The sequence below is a fragment of the Equus przewalskii genome, unplaced genomic scaffold (genome assembly GCF_037783145.1).
Source record: "Equus przewalskii isolate Varuska unplaced genomic scaffold, EquPr2 contig_4043, whole genome shotgun sequence".
NCBI lineage: Eukaryota > Metazoa > Chordata > Mammalia > Perissodactyla > Equidae > Equus > Equus przewalskii.
In genome coordinates this window covers 71,913-84,613 of record NW_027227557.1, presented here as the reverse complement: position 1 = coordinate 84,613, position 12,701 = coordinate 71,913, and the positions used below count along the sequence as shown (strand labels likewise).

At 46.4% G+C, this 12,701-nt stretch overlaps 1 long non-coding RNA gene across 1 annotated transcript; it reads right to left on the bottom strand.

Moving 5' to 3' along the window:
* Positions 1-3,357: 3,357 nt before the first annotated feature.
* Positions 3,358-10,645, bottom strand: LOC139081302 (uncharacterized). The gene is made up of 3 exons (XR_011536410.1): positions 10,175-10,645; positions 7,695-7,832; positions 3,358-7,010 (listed from the first exon to the last, which is right to left on the bottom strand). It is a non-coding gene; the product is annotated as an uncharacterized lncRNA (long non-coding RNA).
* Positions 10,646-12,701: the final 2,056 nt, after the last annotated feature.

Sequence of the window (12,701 nt, the reverse complement as noted above, 5' to 3'; positions counted from 1 at the left end):
TGTCCTTTCATTGTTAATCAAGATTCACCTCTACCAGAGATACTACTGATGCCCCTGTCTGCTACTGACTCCTCCTCTTGGTCCTCCACCTGCACAGACCTGTCCCTACATCTGTCATTTTGTCCTTGTGTCACTATCTTGTCTCTCTTCTCCCAACTGACTGTGAGCCTCTTGATGGCTGATTTTATTTTCTTTTTATCTCCAGTTCCCAGCTCAGTGTTTGGCATATAGAAAATATTTTAAAAATATTTATTGAATAAGACTGCTATTATTTCAAAAAAGTTTACTAATTCACTTTTGAAAAACGCAATTGCTTGATCTGTACAAATGTTCTTCCCTTTTAAAACAAGATTCATTTTCTTCTAAAGCGATCCTCTCATTTCCCTCCTGCACCTTCAGAGAAACTCACCACAGCCAACTGCTCCAGAGCTTATGTTACACCCCAAATGCATTTTTAACCATCCTCCAGGACATAGTCCCTTGGGGTCACTTCTGCAAGTAAGAACAGCTGGGCCCCCTATGCCTCTGGGAGCTTCCAGACAGTGCTGGCTCATACACAATGAATGGTATGTGCTGAAAAGTTGCCAGAGTTCCCTGGCAATGCCACCAAGATTCCAGGATACAGGAAAGCAAACTGGGAAGCAGAGGGACAAGAAGTCTCTCACTAACCCCAGGCCCCCATTTGCTCTCATGGACCTTCAACAGTCATCAGATTGGACATCCTGGGAAATCCTATTTAAAAAACAATCTCTTGATTTGGCTGCAGCAGGGAGTTAAAAGGAACCATCCCATCCCCATCATCAGAAGCTAGTCAGCCTTGATCATCACCTCATCATTCACTGAACATCTACTGAGGGAAACGCGCTGGGTGAGGTATTATCAAGGGAGATAACCGCCAAGAAGTCCCCACATTCAGGAAATTAAGAATATTATTATGAGATAGATAAATTTCATTAATGCCTTACTACTCCAAGTGTGGCCCGCAGACCAGCAGCATCAGCATCCCCTGGAAGTTTATCAGAAGTGCCAAATTTCAGGGGCCTCCTCAAGACCTCCTGAATCAGATCTGCATTTTGCCAAGAGCACAGAAGAGCCACATGAACACCCTAGGCCAAGAAGCGCTTACACATCCCTCCCAGGGCTAAATACTGACTCCTTTTAGCTTGAATCGAGTTCCAATCTCAGTTGCAAAACATGCCCTAATGTCTTCTGATCATAATCTCATTTTTTTTCCATCTCTGGACTCCCCATCCGGCTCTCTGATACTTCATAGGAGCAGCAACTTGAATCCTTCATCACACACAGTGGGAACTAGGATAACACTGTGCTCTCTACAGAATGCCTATCATGCAGGCATGTCAATCTCATATTAGATTCTCCATGGGGCAAATTCTGAGATTTCCATTCCTGCAATGTTTCTAAGTTGTCCCCAAAAGCTACTTAGAAAATGAATAACTTAAAAATTCAAGTGACTAACAGACCTTACATTTTAAACACAATACATTATTGCTGTACATTTTCCACAATCAAGATGGGTCTCAAAGTGTGACATGGCTTTATCTAATTATTAGAGTTGAAAAACTCAAGATTCAGCTGGAGAGCAAGTACAGTGGGCAAATTCTTACTACAGCAGAGCCTGACCTTGTCCTTACTCTTAGTATTGTGACACACACAAACACAAACACAAACATACACACAAGCAAGTATATAGTTACTACTAAGAATTCCAAATATACATATATACATTTTCCGTACATATTGGGTGTTTTTTATTTAAGCTGTATCATTTGAAGCACTTCTACCTTGCAATCTTGGAGGCCAAGATGCATGAGAGCGTTATTTCATTTTGTTTTTTTTAAATTTTACAGGAAGTTTGGTATATTGACAGTCACCGAAATCAGCAATTCTTAAGCTAGTTAGCCTCAAAACTTCTTTACACTATTGAGGACCTATAGAACTCTTATTTGGGTTGTTTATATCAATGTCTGCTGAGAAAATTTTTACATACTCAATTTTTCAATGAAATAAAAATAATAAGAAATCCACTGCACATTAACATAAATTACATATTTCTATGAAAAATATATTTTACTTACAAAATAATAACTAATTTAGTGAGAAAAGTAGCATTGTTTTACATTTTTTCAAATATCGTTTATGTCTGGCTCAAGATAAGACAGGTGGATTCTCACATCAGTTTCTTTATTCAACGTGTTGCCCTATCACCTATCACAGAGCCTCTGGAAGACTCCACTGTACATTTGTGAGAGAACGAGAGTGGAAAGGCAAACAATATCTCAACAAGGGTGACAAGACAATTCAATGGAGAAAGAATAGTTATTTCAAGAAATGGCTCTGGGACAACTGGATGTCCACATGCAAAAGAATAAAGTTGGATACCTGCTTTACATCCTACACAAAAATTAACTCAAAGTGGATCCAAGATGGGGAGTGGCTGTGTGATATAATTTATATTAAGAAATATACATTTTGGTTTCTCCCAGTTTCTGACAAACAGCTCCTAAAACTCAGAATTTCCTAAGAAGTGAGAGCAATAAGGGTGTCTTCTGTTATGTTAATGAGGTGGCTTTTGGGAAGCACCTAAGGATGGGGGCTGGTTGCCAGGGGAACCAATCAGGTGATTAGAGGTTTGGAATTCTTAGTGCCTCCCCCTGAGCTGGGGGTTAGGGACTGGTGATTGAGTTCAATCACCAAGGACTAATGATTTAATCAATCATGACTGTGTAATGAAGCCTCCATAAAAACCCAAAAGGATGGGGTTCAAAGAGCTCCTGGTTGGTGAACACATGGACATGTGGGGAGAGTGGCCTGCTCCTAGAGGACATGGAAGCTACGTGCCCTTTCCCCATACTTTGCCCTATGTAGCTCTTCTGTAGGGCTGTTCCTGAGTGGTACCCTTTTAGGATAAACTGGTGATCTAGTAAACAGGATGTGTCTCTGAGTTCTGTGAGCCAGTCAAGCAAATTAATCATACCCACACATGAGGTCATGGGAACCTCCAATCTATAGCCAGTGGGTCAGAAGCCGAGGTGACAACCTGGACTTGGGACTGTCACTTGAAGGGGAGGGCAGTCTTGTGGGCCTGAGCCCTTAACCTGTGGGTTCTGATGCTATCTCCAGGTAGACAGCATCAGAATTGAGTTGAATTGTAGGTGCAGCTGGTGTCAGAGAATTGTTGCATGTGTGGGGAAACCCCCTCATACAGTGGAATTGGTACAGAACCCTCTTAGGCTGTTAATGGGTACAGGTTTATTTGGGAGATGATTAAAATGTTTCAGAATTAGACGGTGGTGATAGTTGCGCAGCCTAGTGAATATACAAAAATCCACTCAATTGTACATTTTTAAATGGTGAGTTTATTGTATGTCAATTACATATTAACACAACAATCAATCAAAGATCTGAATAGAAGAGCTAAAACTATAAAATTGATATAAGAAAATATAGGCTTAAGTCCTCATGACCTTGGATTAGGCCGTAGTTTCTTAGCTATGACATCCAAAATATAAGCAACAACAACAACAAAAAAAACAGATACAGCGGGTATCTTCAAAATTTAAAAATTTTTGACGCCACCAAGAAAGTAAAAAGACAGCCCACAGAATGGGAAAAAATATTTGCAAATCATTTATTGTATAAGCGGTTTGTATCCAGAATATATAAAGAACTCTTACAATTCAATAATAAAAAGACAACCCAATTTAAAAACAGGCAAAAGATCCAAATAGAGAGTACTCCAAAGAAGATATGCAAATGGCCAAGAAGCACATGAAAAGAAGCTCAACATCAAGGAAATGCAAGTCAAAACCACAATGAGACACCACTTCACACCCACTAAGATGGCATAATCAGACAGATAAGGGTTAGCAAATAAGTGGAGAAATTTGAAACCATTATGCACTGCTGGTGGGAACACAAACTGGGCAGCCACTTGGGAAAACAGTTTGGCCGTTCTTCAGAAGATTAAACATAGAGTCACCACATGACCCAGTAATTTCAAGCCTAGGTATATACCCAAGAGAAATGAACTATGTATCTATACAGCAAGTTTTACAAGAATGTTCACTGCAACATTATTCATGTTAGCCAAAAGGGGGAAACAATCCAATTGATGAGTTAATAAATAAAATGTGATCTATCCATACAATGAAATATTATTCAGCAATGAAAAGGAAAGAAATATTGATATGTGCTACAAAATGGACAATCTTGAAAACATGCTAAGTGAAAGAAGCCAGACACAAAAGCCCACATATTGGACAATTACATTTTTATCAAATGTGTACAATAGACAAATCCATAGAGACAGAAAGTAGATTAGTGATTACCTAGGGGTGAGAGGTTTGGGAGGAAGTGAGGGTATGACTGCTACAGGGCTCAGAGTTTCTTTCGGGGATGATGAAAGTTCTAAAATTGATTGTGGTGATGCTCACACAATTCTGTGAATATATTAAATTTATACACTTTGAGTACGTGCATGAATTTTAAAGTATGTGAATCATATCTCAATAAAACTGCTACCCAATAAAAGCAAACAACATCTTCACATTATTTTGAAATTACTTTGAACCTCATAGATGCCCTGAAAGGATCTCAGGGACTTCCAGGGGTCCCGGAACAACCTTGAGAACCGCTGACCCAGACAAAGCATCTAGACTTGCTGTTGGAGGTCATCTTCCTAGAAGTCATTGCCCCCTTCCCCTTCCTCCTTCTGGGAAGAGGCCAGGGTTTTTGGTATTGACCCCTCTCCCATGCAGAACTCCACCAGGAGGGAAGTTGGTCCCACCCTGAGTCCCAGGGTCAGGCTCCAGTCACCTTAAGATAATCAGTAAATTCCCTTCCACTGATGACAGTCACTGGTTCAGGGTTGGGCATGTGGCCTAGGAGGTCTGATCAGAGTGACTGCAGGACTTTTGCTTGGAATGCTGAGTCAGAAGAGGTTTCTCTCTTCCTCTGGAGGGGACCCTATGAAAACGTGAGAACTGGAACTACTACAACCATCCCAACAGCAGTCCGAGGATAAAGCCATCACAAAAGGCAGGACGGTCCTTGAATTAAGTCCTTAACCCAGGACTCCTGGATATATGAGCCAGTAAATGTCCTTAATGTTAAAGTCAGTTTGAATTAGAGTTTGCTAGATGAGTGAAAAGTATCCAGCTATATACTGTCCAACCGATGTGAAGCTAACAGGATTGCATTGTCCTCACAGTCAATGCACTCTGCCATTGCTTTGAGGACGTCAAGACATAAGATCTTAGCAGACCATTGAAATAACATTACATTTTTTCAGAATACATTTAATACAAAGAGCTGGCCCATGTAATCTAGGCCTAAAAACGTCAGAGCTGGGCCACAGTATTTAACAAACTGTCTCTCCCTTCTGTTCCTTTCGTGTCTGATTTTCAGTGGACCCTGAACTGCATTCTAGATGAGTTTGATAGAGAAATGTGTGGGATTGTCCTTCTAGCAGAAAAGGTGTGGCTGGGGCCGGCCCCAGGGCCGAGTGGTTGGGTTCGCGTGTTCCACTTAGGCGGCCCAGGGTTTGGATCCTGGGCGGAGACATGGCACTGCTCATTAGGCCATGTTGAGGCCGCGTCCCACATGCCACAAGTAGAAGGACTCACAACCAAAATATGCAACTATGTACTGGGGGGATTTGGGGAGAAAAAAAAGCAGAAAAAAAAATGAAAAGGTGTGGCTGTTATTTGCTCTTGGCTTGGATTTCACAGCAGGATTGTCATGGGACCCGACACTCAGCTTAGCACATATGGATGTCTGCATGTGACCATCCAATTCCTGCTCCAACAGAGAAGAAACTCAGGGAGCAGGAGCTACTCCCCTTTTTTAAAACTAAATTGATTATAGTAGTACTCTCCATTTGGATGGTGTTTTGACAGTCACAACGTGCTTTTCAACACATCATCTCAGGTCTTGCACAATCAGAAACTGATAGGATTTGGGCTAAAAAACATTAGATTCTAAGTCAAGACCTTCCCACTACTTAGGATTACCTCTAATACACCTTCACATAATATCAAGATAACACTTGATATTTTTTTCAGCGCTTACTGTGGGCCGGGGACTAAGCACTTGACATATGAGATGGCTTGTAGCTGCGCAGAACACATCAATTCAGTAAGGACTGAACTGATATTTAGTAACACAAACTAAGAAGAATTATCCAATAATTTTTCTTGTCCTGGAATTTGATCACACAGAGATTCCCTGAAATAAGCCAGGGTTTACGTAACTTCTTATTAAACTCTCCTGACAGTTTTATTGTAACAATAATTGTAACTCACTTTGACCTATTCTGACAGACACTACTGCTTGCTCAGCCAACAGCCATCCCTGCCCCTCACCACAGACACACACACACATCTCTCCATTCCCCCCATTATGGCAAAGTCCATCTCTCGTTATAGAGAGTGAAGAGTGAAGACACCAGACACACATCATCCTAGACTCTTCTGCAGCTAGGGCATGGGTATATGACCCAATCCTGGCCAATGGGATCCGATGAGAAGATTTATGAGGGCCTCTAGAAAAGGTGTTCTTCCATGATTAAAAGAAATGCATGAGGAAATACCGCGTTTTATATGGTGGATGTGGTAGTGTCTAGCAACATCCAGAATTACTGCAGCCATCTCATAATCATGACGACTGGGTGACATAGCTGGTGTGCTGAGGATGGCAAAGTAGAAAGGTGGAAAGTGTCTGGGTCCATGCAGAGCTGCTGAACAACACTGAAGCTGCCCTACCTCTGGACTTCTCCTTAGGTAAGATAATAAGTGTCCTTACTATTGAAGCCATGTTAGCTGGCCTGCTGTCTTACTTTCAGCCTAAAGCATCCTAACTCTCAAGTCTCAAGAGGCAGTGCTCCAGAGAAGAAAGGGCTCCGGACTTTGAGTCAAATGACCTGGGTTCTGGTTCACTTACTTCCCAGGTGACCCAAATTGCTTCATCTCTCTGGACCTCCTTTTCCATACCTATAAGATTGAGATAAAACGGAGATAATATAAGAGAGTTATAAAAATCACAGGAGATAATATGTATACAACCACTCTGTCAACAGCAATGTTTTATGCAAATGTAATTGATTTTATGTAATAAGTAAACCATACACTTTTAAAACTGGAGTCATCCATCTATCCAATTCCCTTATTTTACAAAAGAAGAAACATTGACTGCAATGTCAAATGACTCAATGTTACACAAGTGGTTAGTAACATAACTAAACCACACATCACCTGATTCCCAATCTAATGTTGTCATGCTACCCTCATGCTGATAAGTATTGAGACAGACTAAATGTTGGACACTCATTCATTCAGCAAGTGTTTACTGAACACATACTATATGTCAGATTCTACTCTAGCTACTGGGGACTCCTTGATGAACAACAACAACAACAAAATGTTCCTGAACTCATGGATTTAACAGTGTGGAAGGGATATTAATCTATATCTACAAGTATTTGCTGAGTGCCTACTATGTGCTTGGACTATGCTAGGATTTCTACTCAAATCCAGATCCAAATTTGCAGCCGATTCCAACAATATCAACCATGTATACCAGGCTTTGCTAAAGAATGAATAATGTGAAAGTCTACAGATTACTCAATAAAAGTCAGCATTAAAAATAGCAGGTTCATTAGAAGGACTTAGGAATACCATGCTGGCATCCAAAAACGTGGACAGATGGGGAAGATGGCTAGGACTCCGCTCCACTTGAAAGAGGAAGACTGAATGAAAGAGGTTACAGCTCAGCCACGTCCTTCTACAGTCTCCAGGATCAAGGGTTGGCTCAATCTGAAAAGACCAGTAGAGACCATTTAGAGACTCCTTCCCTTCCCCAGGCCTCTGTCTGGTGCCCTAGACTCTGCTTTGCTCCTTTTTGTCAATTTGAATTCCTCTTCCACCCTACCTAAACATTCACATGCAAATGACAAAGAACCCCAGACCCTGTGAAAAAAGACAGAGCAAGTGGCTTTTGGTATCTCCTCCTGGGAATGGCTATCAGGCTGCTGAGACCTGCCATTAGGTCGGTTGTTGGGGAGTTTTCTTTGCCAAAATACAGCACAATATATAATTTGGAAAAAGAATACTTAAAGAATATTTAAAAGCTGTTGTTTTTCAAAAAGAACCCATAAACCACCTCTTGCGCAGGTTACGGAGGGAGGATGTCTTCGTCACTGTGCAACAGTCCACACACTCCTTTAATTTGGTGATTCCAAGGAATGGAGGAAAAAGGCGAGGAAGGAAGGAAGGAAGGACAGATGGACTTCCCAGGGTACATACTGGTGACTCCAAAAGGTTCTTTAAAAAAAAAATCATTTTGTTCTCACTCTAAACAAATGGAAAGTTTCTTGGGACCTTACACCCAGAAGCGCAATTTCAATTCCTGGGTACAGAACACTCTAGGAAGGTACAAGGTCCAAAATTATCAAAATAAAAACCTTTTAATTCATTTTAATTGGTTAAATGATAATTTTCACTTAAGGGCAGCAAAAGATGTGCCACAAAATGAAACATTGGATTTCTTGTCAGAATGCCAAAATCAACATTTTGGAACATGGCATTTTACGTCTTTGGCATCAGTTGGGCAGAACAAACTCTAACTTTCCAAACTGTTATTGGGCTGTCAAAATTTATTGTTTCCCAGAACACCAGACAACAAATACACGTCCTTTGGGGACGGCTTATCTATTCTGAGCAAGACACAGTCCAGAAAGGGGAAAAAGTCAGGGGCGTTCCCACCAAGTGAGCCTGGACAGGGCAGACAGAGGGCTGAGAGAGCAGAGGAGAAGTCCACAGCCCACTGCCTGCTCTTGCCCCTCATTATCGCCATGTTCAGGATGGGTTAAAGGACTTGTACATGCACTTTAGGACTTAAAGCAAAGAGCACAATCACTCTCTCTGGATCACAGGACAGTACACGGCAAACGTTTGTGTGCAACCCTGTGGCAGCAGGAAAACTGCCCACGCTGCTAATCCTTTCATTATTAAGTTTAGCAGCAGTGCTTAGCTCAGAATGAAATCAAGATCCTCCAGAACATTCAGTGGGCAGGGAGCTCAATCCTGGAGCTTCAAGCCTTGGAGTAGGTGAGAAGAGGAATTCCCAGAGACAAATAAGTAAATATACGCAAGAGTCAGCAGCTAATGATGCTGAGCCCTGACATGACTGCCAGATTGTGCGCACCGAGTGGGCCATGGCAGCGGGCACGCACCAGCCTACATATACACGCACCGAAAGTGCACACATGCGCGCACACGCCCACACAAACACACACGCCCTAGCAGCTCACACCAGATCTCCTGCAAGCACAAAGGCACTTGCTACCCGAGGATGGGACTGTCAGCAAAACTGTCTTCTCCCAAACAACTCTCCCTTCTCCAGCTTGGGCGAGAGCGAACGTCCACCAACAATCCAAGGGAAGTTTTTTCCCCGGGACCCAGGTCCCGCAGGGTCCCTCCCTGCCCGCCTCCCAGCCCTTTTCCTTCGTCTGAAACAGATTTCACAGGATTCCTTCTGAGGTAGCTCCAGTTCCGCGCAGCGCGCGCCCCTCCCTCAAGGCTGAAGCTCCGGGCAGCCTGGCCTCTCTCACTCCCAGGAAACGTCACCTCCGCCCCACGCGAAAAAAGGGCGCGGGAAGGGAGACGGCAGGGAGCGGGAGCGGATCCCTGGGGCTGAGGACACCATCGGAACCCAGGTGCCGGAGAGAGAAATGAGGCAACCCAGGCTGATGCATCCCTTCTCCACGTGGAAGAAGGGAGGAAGAATAGTGGCGACATGCAGGTACCCCTGTGGGCTCTCAGAGCTCCCATTTCCTGGTGTGGTGGAGGACAGAAGGGTTAGGGTCTCCAGGCAGACAGCTGCCCCGTGCCCCAAGCCTCGCCTCAGCGAGACGTGCGCATAGCATGCGCTCGGGAAAGAGCCAAGCGCGGAAACATGCGACTGGCGCCTGCCTGGGACACTGTTCCCCATTGTTTGGTTGGCTCCCAGCCTCAAAAGGCAGAGGAACTGAAATCTGGCTTTCCAGTAGGCGCCAGGGTGCGGGTCCACGCCCCTGCCAGCAAACGCCCACCGGCGGAGCCCCACTCCCCGCCTCGCCCCGCGCGTCCCAGGCTCCTTTGTCCCGCGCTGCCCACACCTGCGTGCGTCCAGAGATCTCCTAGTCGTCCAGTGCATTTGACCTCCTGGGTGAGCGAGGGGATGCTGGAGCTCCAAAGAGGATCATTTTCACGGTTCTCCTGCCTCTCGGCACCCAGTGGCAGGAGGCGAACATGCATCGCGGCCCGGAGGAGGGAGCCGGAGGTTCGGGGCCGGGGTGGCGCTGGTCGGCGCGGGGACACACCCATGCGCACGCACCATCCCGACACTGGGAACGGCTAAGCCAAGGGACATCAGTGGAGACGGGCGCCTGTGGCCACACGTGCTGGGCATCCGGGGCGCGGCAGGCGGGTCCCTCCCTCGCTCTCCCTCCTCCTCCCTCCCCTCCGCCTCGCCCATTCCCTTCCCCGCCTCCTCTCGTCGCTCGCCCTCCTGCGCCTCCCTCCGCCTGGATTTCCTTGCCCAGGCCGCCCTGAGCCGGTGACTGCCGGCAGGCGCGCAACTCCCTCACTCCCACGCGTGCCGAGCAGCGTGAGGAGAAGGCGGAGGGACGGCTGGCACTGGTGGCCTGGGTGCCCCGGCAGTGGGCTGCTCCGGCGTCGCTGCGTTGGGCTGGGCCCGGCCGCCTCCTGCTCCCGCCGCGATCGCTCTGGCTCCTGCTCGCGCTAGTCACTGCCCGGGCTGCCCTACTCCTCTGTCCCACAGCGCCCTGCTTGGCGCGTCCCCAGGGACCTGGCCGCAGGCGGGGGTGGAGGGCGATGCTGGCCTACACTCTCGGGGAGGATTCCACCGCGGGAGACGATTGTTGGACCAGGGGCTAACCCCCAAGAGGGACAGGAGGCCTTGGCAGGGCTACACCAGGAATGTGGCTAATAGCAACAACAATCTTTGTACTCATGGGGATTTTTTTAAAGCCTGTATTTTATTTAATATTAACAGGGAGTCACTTTCCTCCTCTAGGAATTTCAGAGCCTCCCTTAGGCAATTTCCCGTTTAACTCTCCCAGCATGTCCCTGTGATCTTTGGTAGCTGTACCTTAGACCCAGCAAGAGGGTCCCTATCCTGCCCCTCCCTCTTTAGGAACCTTCCTCCTGCTCCCCTTGTGGAGGGATCCGGATGGGCCCCGTCCGGATTTAGACCAATCTCTGGGTACTGGGGACTCTGGAATTCCCTGCCCGCCTCCACGGTGTTGGGGGTAGCGGATCTCCTGCCCCTCTGTCTGCCCCAGGGCGGCTCAGTCCCCCGTGTGATGTGTTCATAGGCCCAAGGAGGGGCCAAGACTCGACTCTGGAGGCAGGTGGTCAGAGGTTGGACGTGGGGGCCAGGACTTCCTGGAGTAGAATGAGAAGGAGGGCCTCTGACCCCCCCTACCCTTCCTGAGCTGAACAGGTCATTATCACGGAGTATTTGTTAGAGGAGGGCCTTGTCGCCCTGTTCTCAGCTCTTGCTGCAGCTGCCCAGAGCCCCCTCTCCAGAGGTACACCCTGTCCTGGGGCTGGAGGAGGGGTGGCCCAGCCATTTCACCTAACTTTGGTAAACTTGGGGGGGGCCCATATGCTCTGGGACACCCGGTGGGGTCGGCTGAGGCTTGGTGGGGCCTGCACTGCAGTGGGACATCTCCCTTTGCTTGCTCCTGCTTCCTCCCCCTGCTGATTACTAATAAATACCCTACAGGCCAAACTCCGTCTCAGGATCTGCTTCTGGAGACTCCAAACTGTGACAACTTATCAAGATGGAAAGATAGAGTATATTTTATTTGACAGTTGCTGTCTTGATTGTTGCATTTGAATCTTTAGATAATAGTGTGTGAGCCCCCATGGTAGCCTTGCCCTGGGCCTGTGAGGGTTAGGGCCAGGCCTGACAGGGAGGTCAGCATGGAGGCTCTGGGAAGATGTGGATTTGATTCTTGGCCCAGCTATTGGCCAACCCTAGGGGTCCTGGGAAAGTCTCTTCATTTCTTTTCTCAGCTTCCAAGGCGAGCACATCTGTGTTTGTTCTGGCCATCTCACAGGTGGCTGAGAAGCTGGAGGAGGCAAGGCCAGTGGAGGGCAGGTTACAGCCTGTGGTCTGTAAAGCCCCATGTGCATAGATGAGCTGGCAGAGATAGGACTGTCCCACTCCAGTGTGAAACTGCAACGGGGGTCACCTCACCTCTCCCACCCCAAGCAGCAGATCTGAGACTGCCTAGAGATCAAAGAAAAGTCACCACCCGACACAGTCCAAGCTTTTATTTAAGGTTATATACTTGTCCATCCTTATTATAGCAACCTTTGGCTCCACAGAGTCATGTTCAATACCCCAAAATCATTATCTCACATCCCAAGGAAGCAGAAGGAGGACAGTGGGAAAATGAACAGAACGAAGATCACCCAAAGTGGGACTGCAAGGCACAGAAGTTTGAGGAAATGAGAAGAAACCAGGATTGGCCTCCTGTCCTGATTTGTCATGAAGGCTGGGCTTCAGCTGCTGTAAAGATCTGGGCTCTGGAAGCCCTGGGCACACATGGAAAAACAACGAATTACTCCTCATGCTCACCTGGAGTGACGTACTCACTGAAGACAAGGCTT